The sequence below is a fragment of the Rutidosis leptorrhynchoides genome, chromosome 1 (assembly GCF_046630445.1).
Source record: "Rutidosis leptorrhynchoides isolate AG116_Rl617_1_P2 chromosome 1, CSIRO_AGI_Rlap_v1, whole genome shotgun sequence".
In the NCBI taxonomy this organism is placed as follows: Eukaryota; Viridiplantae; Streptophyta; class Magnoliopsida; order Asterales; family Asteraceae; genus Rutidosis; species Rutidosis leptorrhynchoides.
The window spans coordinates 47232669-47240153 of record NC_092333.1 but is presented as its reverse complement, the minus strand read 5'-3'; the positions used below and the strand labels follow the sequence as shown (position 1 = coordinate 47240153).

The 7485-nt window shown below is 31.8% G+C and overlaps 1 non-coding gene across 1 annotated transcript; it reads left to right on the top strand.

Moving 5' to 3' along the window:
* The first annotated feature begins 606 nt into the window (after positions 1–606).
* Positions 607–713, top strand: LOC139887404 (small nucleolar RNA R71). The gene has a single exon (XR_011773238.1). It is a non-coding gene; the product is annotated as a small nucleolar RNA R71 (small nucleolar RNA).
* Positions 714–7485: the final 6772 nt, after the last annotated feature.

Below are 7485 nucleotides of genomic sequence, written 5' to 3'. Positions count from 1 at the left end.
TCTTCCATATTTGACTTTTTCTCTTCGGTTTGTTGTTGTGGTTTATATAAGCCAGGTCTTTGTTGATTGAAAGTGTTGTTTTGAGTTGGTTGGTTATTCGGACCTTGTTGGTTATACCAGTTATTTTCGGGTCCTTTTGGATTGTAAAGAATGTTTTGATTTCGATTGAAGTTTAGCTTTGGCGGTTGATAATTATTTTGATAATTATTTCCAGGCCTTTGGTTCATATAGGAAACATTCTCTCGTTGTTCCAATGTTGGTTCAATGTGACAATCTTTCAATAAGTGTGGTCCACCGCATAGCTCACAACTGATTCGTATTGCGTGAATATCTTTATTCATCTTTTCCATTCGTCTTTCGAAAGCATCTATTTTTGCTGAAACGGAATCAAAGTCATGGCTAGAATCGGCTCTAGCCACTTTAGATGAACGAAAAATATCTTTTTCTTGGTACCACTCATGCGAGTGGGAGGCTGTGTTATCAATAATTTTGTAAGCTTCAGTTGCGGTTTTCTTCATAATGGAACCACCAGCTGTTATTTCGATGTCTTTTCGTGTAGCAACGTTGACACCTTGGTAGAATATTTGTACTATTTGGTAAGTGTCTAAACCGTGTTGAGGACATCCTCTCAACATCCTTCCGAATCTTGTCCACGCCTCATATAATGTTTCATTTGGCTTTTGCGCGAAAGTAACAATTTCTCCTTGAAGTCTCACGGCTTTAGATGCCGGAAAGAATTGTTTAAGAAATTTTTCAACTAAAACATCCCATGTGTCAATCGCCCCTTCAGGTAACGATTCTAACCAATCTTTGGCTTCTCCCTTTAAAGTCCAGGGAAACAACATGAGATAGATCTGCTCATCTTCCACTTCTCGGATTTTGAATAGTGTACAAATTCTTTTAAACGTACGAAGGTGTTCGTTAGGATCTTCATTCGGTGCACCACTGAATTGGCATTGGTTAGTTACCATGTGTAGAATTTGTCCTTTGATTTCATAATCTGGCGCATTAAATTCTGGCTTAATAATGGCGTGACCTTGGCCCGTGCGTGTGGCTCTCATTCGATCTTCCATACTTAGAGGTTCCGTTACTTCCATAATTGAATTTGTTGAATACGAATCACTAGAGGATTCTGATTTAATGGTTTGTGGCTCAGGATGAATAATTAGTGGTTCAAGATCTTGGAATTGTCCTTGAATATGCTCCGGGTTCTTAATTGTGAAGTCGGGTTCAAAAGATGGATTATCGGAAATTTGAGTTGGAGTTCTTGTTCGACTAGATTACGATTCTAAATAAAAATCAACGGCGACAATATTTGCTAGATGTCTTGATCGAGTTACAAGTGGTGAACGTATGACCGGCGGCGAACGTCTTGCTCGGTGCATTCACTGAATATCCTATTAGTTATTAAAAAGGAAAGAAAAATTATAATAAGTTATCCAATTAATAGACTTTTCTGATTTTGCCCACGTTTCGAATAGCCAAAAGATGCAGCAGAGGGGCAGGATTCGTTTGGTCTCAATATAATTGAGTACTGTTTGGCTCCAATAACCCGGTCCACGTACAAATCCAACTATTACTACGAACCAGAAAATTTTGATGTCTATCAATTTAACCACTTAAAATAAATTTTCGTAATTTTAAGAAATTTAGAGAAGAAGTAGAAAAAATTCTAAGTCCTAAAAACTAGAATGGCGAGAAATAAGAGAGAAAAAGATTACGCGTCGAAAAGTGTCGAAAAATAGGCGTCGAAAAATAAAAATAAGAAAGTAGTGCGAAATACGGCGTCGTAAAATTCTAAAGCACCTAAAACTTAGTCTAAGGAATAAGCACTTAAGGGATTTTACGGCAAAGCCTAAAAATTCTAAAAGTAAAAATAACTATGGCAAAACTAAACTTAATACTAAAAGTTGCGACTATAGTCTAAAAATCTAAAGGTAATAAAACTAAAAAAAAAACATTTTTTTTTTTATAGACAAAATCTTAAAAAAATATATATATATTTTTTTTTAATAAACTACACTACTGTACGACCATCAAGTATTTCAATTTTCGTATACTTGGTGTCAAAGCTAAGGTATACGAAATAGTTTATATTTTACTAGGGAAAACTATTAAATACGATACAATTTTACACAAGATATTTATTTATTTAGAGAATGGATATACTTAAACCTTGCTACAACACTTATAGGCAGTGTACCTAATCGTACAGTAGTGTAGTTTTTAGTAAGTCCGGTTCGTTCCACAGGGAATCTTTTTTAAACAAAGCTCAATGCTATATTAGTTTACTTTTATAAAAATACAAATATATATAAGTAATATTATTATTATAAAGGGGGGTTTTTACCGTTTAATGACCGGTTTGTCGATTTTAAAACTTTAATCGCAGTTAAAACCTAATGTAAAATATTAAACAAATAAAAGACTTAAATTAAAACTTAAAGTAAATAACGATAATGAAATTGCGAATAATAAAAGTGCGATAAAATAAACTTGCGATAATTAAAAAGTATGATAATTAAAAGTGCGATTAAATAACAATAAATAAAAGTGCGATAATTAGAAGTGCAATTAAATATAAAATAAAGGAAATTAAATATGAAATAAAAGAATTATGCTTATTTAAACTTCCGTAATCATGATGTTCGACGTGTTGATTTTAGTTTTATGCCCATGGGTTAATTGTCCTTTGTCCTGGATTATTTAATATGTCCGTCTGGTTTTTGTCCATAACAGTCCATCAGTCATAAATATAAAGTGCGAGTGTCCTCATCAAATTATTCTTATACCCGAAGTTAAATATTCCAACTAATTGGGGATTCGAATTGTAACAAGGTTTTAATACTTTGTTTAATGAATACAGCAGGTTATCGACTGCGTGTAAACCAAGGTTTTACTACTTTGTTAACAATTACACCAATTACCCTTGAATGTAATTTCACCCCTGTTTTAATTATTCAAGTGGCTATTAATCCATTCCCGTGTCCGGTTAAATGAACGATTATTCGTACATATAAATACCCCGCCCATCGTGTCCGATTGAGTGTATATGGTAATTTATAGGGACGCCCAATTGTAAATCTTTATATTAACATTAACAAACTATCATTTAGTTAAACAAATATAAAGCCCATTAATAGCCCATAGTCTAATTTCCACAAGTGTCGTTCTTTTGTCCAAACCTCAATTATGGTACAAAGCCCAATTACCCAATTTTAGTAATTAGCCCAACATCATGATTACTTCGTTTTAAATAAGCATAATAATAACTTAGCTACGAGACATTAATGTAAAAAGGTTGAACATAACTTACAATGATTAAAAATAGCGTAGCGTTACACGGACAGAATTTCGACTTACACCCTTACAATAATCGCTAACATACCCTTATTATTAGAATTATAATTAAAATTAAAATATAAATTATAAATATAAATATAAATTTTACGTATGAATGAGGAAGAAAAAAGATGGATTTTACGATCAGAATTCGGTTGGCTTTATAGGCATAATTTCATTTTGGGGCTCCGCGACTCGCGGCATATTTTGCCTTCAAACTCCGCGAGTCGCGGAGTTTGAAATTCCAGCTCACACTTTGGAGTCTTCTCTGCCGACGGTTTTTATTTATAAATATAATATATATATATATATATAATTAATATAATTAATTATATATTATATTATATTATATTTATATACATAGTTAACTTGTAATTTTTAGTCCGTTGCGTCGAGCGTTGAGAGTTGACTCTGGTCCCGGTTCCGGATTTTCGAACGTCCTTGCGTACAATTTAATATCTTGTACTTTGCGTTTTGAATCTTGTACTCTTGTAATTTCGAGACGTTTCTTATCAATAATTGGAACCTTTTTGATTGTCTTTTGTACTTTTGAGCTTTTTGGTCGTTTGCGTCTTCAATTCGTCGAATCTGTCTTTTGTCTTCACCTTTTATTATTTAAACGAATATCACTTGTAAATAGAACAATTGCAACTAAAAGCTTGTCTTTCTTGAGGAATAATGCTATGAAATATATGTTCGTTTTTAGCATTATCAAATATTCCCACACTTGAGCGTTGCTTGTCCTCAAGCAATATCGTTTTGAAATACTAGAATCACTTCTTTATTCTTCACACTTTGTACATCAGTGATTTTCTATACGGCGGTATAAACAATGGTAGTAACGATATGGTTTACAGTCCCACATGACTATAAAAATTTAGATCCATTAAGGAAATTGGATCTTTATGAAAACATTTGATCTTTTGAAAATTAAATCTAGTTTTTACCCTAGATAAGTTTTCCGGGATAACCCTTTACCGGTGTTTGCAAAATATTTTTGTGGGTTTGGTGGGTTTCAGAATTGAAAATTTTAGCTCAAAACTTGCTGTTTTGTGTCACCCACTTGCTAACCTTGTATTTGGAAAGCAACACGTCCAGTTTACTTGTCCTGTATATTACCTTTCGATAAACTACCGTCCGGTTGTAAAGGAAAGCGTTGAACAAGAAACTGTTAAGGCAATGTCCCCTGACATGCTTTTAATTATGGTCTATAACGTGTCGGACGCAATTACTATCCTTGGTAGGAGCAATAGTAAAGCTCACCCTTATAATTTTTCGGTATGGCACAAGGTCCTGTCTTTGACCATGCTATGCAACCACCGTTCTTACGGTTGACACCCGATTTGGTTCAGGTGACCTAATGAATTCCAGGTGAATTCCTAGGATTTTACGTTCAATGGTAATGAACGCATTGAAAATGGGTTTTCAGAAAACAAATCGGTTTATAATTTTGATCAAAATATTTTCTCGTTCAAGCTCGAGTTTAGATATCATTGAATTCCATGAGTTTGAATTCTCAATCTTTAAGGTCAATCTCTAGGATTGAGTAATATCAGTCTTAAAAGCTGATTTTTAATCTTTAAGGAGATTATCCTTTCTGGGGATCTGATTCATTAGTCTTATCCAGCTAATTTGCATGGTGCCCCCCATTGTACGAGATAAATCCTTCTCATGGTTAGGATAAATCTGACCACTTGGCGACCCTGTTTAATGCTGAGGTCCGTGGATTTCCTGCTGATTTTAGTGATGACTTTTCTAGATTTTTCGTCAACCTACAGCTGGTCTGGACGACAACTTCATGACCTAAATCAAGAAGCGCGTGTCTTTTTCGGAAGACTTTACTTCCTTTTAATGATGGAATTGATTCATCGTGTAGATCCATATCTTCTTTTCTTTCATCGGGTAAAACAGTTTAGTTTAGTCCAAAGCAAAAGTATTTTCAGTTATTTGTTACAGATATATGTGATATATGTTTTGAATAACTTGGAGAATTTTCCCACACTTGGCTTTTATTTTCCTTTTTATCGTCCTCTATTCCATTTTAAATGAATTTTAACATTTTGGTTTGTTTCTCAATTTATGTCCTTTTCGAGGTTACAATAATTTCGGTGTTAAAACCTAGTTTTATCGTTCATAAATATGTATAATTATGATTTTGAGTTCATTTAATTGAAAATTTTGAAAAATTTTTACTAGAATTGGGTAGTCAGTATATAAGACCAGGGCTGTTCTTTATTATCAGAGAGCACTAGATTCTAATACAACTACTGCTTTACTAGTATTTTTAATGATAACCAAGTGTTTAAGATAAAAATTTTAAAATCCGAAAGAATTTAACCCCATTATTTCATAATACTTGGTGTCAAAGCTAAGGTATACGAAATAGTTTATATTTTACTAGGGAAAACTATTAAATACGATACAATTTTACACAAGATATTTATTTATTTATTTTTTTTTCTATTTTTTATATAAATAAAAGATATTTAAATAAAACTTATATTTTTTATAAACTAAAATAAAAATAAAGAAACTTATAAAACTTTTAACAAACTCTTAAAAATATATAAATTTTTGTTTTTCTTTTTATATTTTCGAATTTTTAAAACGTATTTTTACAAAAGCGACTTTTAATAAAAGTAAAATAAAAATCTTTTTTTTTTTTTTTTATATTAGCGTTCCGCTTCCGGCTTTTAAGAGATTTCCCCGGCAGCGGCGCCAAAAATACTTGGTGTCAAAGCTAAGGTATACGAAATAGTTTATATTTTACTAGGGAAAACTATTAAATACGATACAATTTTACACAAGATATTTATTTATTTAGAGAATGGATATACTTAAACCTTGCTACAACACTTATAGGCAGTGTACCTAATCGTACAGTAGTGTAGTTTTTAGTAAGTCCGGTTCGTTCCACAGGGAATCTTTTTTAAACAAAGCTCAACGCTATATTAGTTTACTTTTATAAAAATACAAATATATATAAGTAATATTATTATTATAAAGGGGGTTTTTACCGTTTAATGACCGGTTTGTCGATTTTAAAACTTTAGTCGCAGTTAAAACCTAATGTAAAATATTAAATAAATAAAAGACTTAAATTAAAACTTAAAGTAAATAACGATAATGAAATTGCGAATAATAAAAGTGCGATAAAATAAACTTGCGATAATTAAAAAGTACGATAATTAAAAGTGCGATTAAATAACAATAAATAAAAGTGCGATAATTAGAAGTGCAATTAAATATAAAATAAAGGAAATTAAATGTGAAATAAAAGAATTATGCTTATTTAAACTTCCGTAATCATGATGTTCGACGTGTTGATTTTAGTTTTATGCCCATGGGTTAATTGTCCTTTGTCCTGGATTATTTAATATGTCCGTCTGGTTTTTGTCCATAACAGTCCATCAGTCATAAATATAAAGTGCGAGTGTCCTCATCAAATTATTCTTATACCCGAAGTTAAATATTCCAACTAATTGGGGATTCGAATTGTAACAAGGTTTTAATACTTTGTTTAATGAATACACCAGGTTATCGACTGCGTGTAAACCAAGGTTTTACTACTTTGTTAACAATTACACCAATTACCCTTGAATGTAATTTTACCCCTGTTTTAATTATTCTAGTGGCTATTAATCCATTCCCGTGTCCGGTTAAATGAACGATTATTCGTACATATAAATACCCCGCCCATCGTGTCCGATTGAGTGTATATGGTAATTTATAGGGACGCCCAATTGTAAATCTTTATATTAACATTAACAAACTATCATTTAGTTAAACAAATATAAAGCCCATTAATAGCCCATAGTCTAATTTCCACAAGTGTCGTTCTTTTGTCCAAACCCCAATTATGGTACAAAGCCCAATTACCCAATTTTAGTAATTAGCCCAACATCATGATTACTTCGTTTTAAATAAGCATAATAATAACTTAGCTACAAGACATTAATGTAAAAAGGTTGAACATAACTTACAATGATTAAAAATAGCGTAGCGTTACACGGACAGAATTTCGACTTACACCCTTACAATAATCGCTAACATACCCTTATTATTAGAATTATAATTAAAATTAAAATATAAATTATAAATATAAATATAAATTTTACGTATGAATGAGGAAGAAAAAAGAAG